Here is a 975-nt window from a genome sequence, read left to right as displayed (position 1 = left end):
AAAAAAAAAAGTAAGTGAGATAAGGAAGAATCAGCAAAAGAAACTCAGAGGGGGTGCCATGCAATGCAGAAGGAAAGAACAACAAGTGTCCTATAAAGCTGTAAGAATTAAAAGGATGATTTATATAAGCTCTTAGCACAGTGTCAGTCCCACTCTAAACCTGAGGAAATGGTAGCTATGATGACGATGATGATGACGATGATAATTCATCTACTAAAGGCTTATTTGTTGCTTCTTCCTTCTGGTCACCAAAAAGAAAATACTGGCTCTTAAGTAAATAATAAAAATCCAAGGTAAGAAGCCCAAGGTCTCACTTGAATTAAATGTAAATTTGGATGAGGGTCTGAATCTAAAAACTGGGTGGGATTAAAGTAACTAAACTGTTGCTGTTAAAAACTGGTAATTATTCGGGAATTCCCTGGCGATCCAGTGGTTGGGACTCCGTGCTTCCACTGCAGGTGGCACGGGTTTGATCCCTGGTCGGGGAACTAAGATCCTGAAAGCCACATGGCGTGGCCAAAAAGCAAACAAACAAAACCCCGGTAATTACTAAATTGGGCTCAAGCTTCCTATGGTTTCTGTATTCCCTCTCCAGATCTAAGGCACCAGCATCCAGTTGCCCAAGGCAGAGACCTGGGACTAAGACCTGTTAACTTTATGTCACAATCACCTTTTTTTTTTTTTCCCACATATGTAACCATTTATTGAGAACATTCAAAAAAATATGGAACGCTGCACCAATTTGCGTGTCATCCTTGCACAGGGGCCATGCTAATCTTCTCTGTATCCTTCCAATTTTAGTATATGTGCTGCCGAAGCAGGCACCACAATCACCTCTTGATCTTGTTCTTATTCAACATCATGGTGACTACCTTACTTTGTGCTATCATCACTTCTTTTTTTAAAAAAATAAATTAATTTATTTATTTATCTAACTCTTTTTTTTTAAATTAATTAATTAATTTATTTTTGGCT

The 975-nt window shown here is 38.2% G+C and overlaps 1 non-coding gene across 1 annotated transcript; it reads right to left on the bottom strand.

The window, feature by feature from the left end:
- Window positions 1-718: 718 nt before the first annotated feature.
- On the bottom strand, window positions 719-825 carry LOC112404047 (U6 spliceosomal RNA). Its single transcript, XR_003004033.1, has one exon. It is a non-coding gene; the product is annotated as a U6 spliceosomal RNA (small nuclear RNA).
- Window positions 826-975: the final 150 nt, after the last annotated feature.

The sequence above is a fragment of the Neophocaena asiaeorientalis genome, unplaced genomic scaffold (genome assembly GCF_003031525.2).
Source record: "Neophocaena asiaeorientalis asiaeorientalis breed wild unplaced genomic scaffold, Neophocaena_asiaeorientalis_V1.1 scaffold659, whole genome shotgun sequence".
In the NCBI taxonomy this organism is placed as follows: Eukaryota; Metazoa; Chordata; class Mammalia; order Artiodactyla; family Phocoenidae; genus Neophocaena; species Neophocaena asiaeorientalis.
The sequence above is the reverse complement of the archived record's forward strand: the minus strand, read 5'-3'. Positions and strand labels throughout refer to the sequence as shown.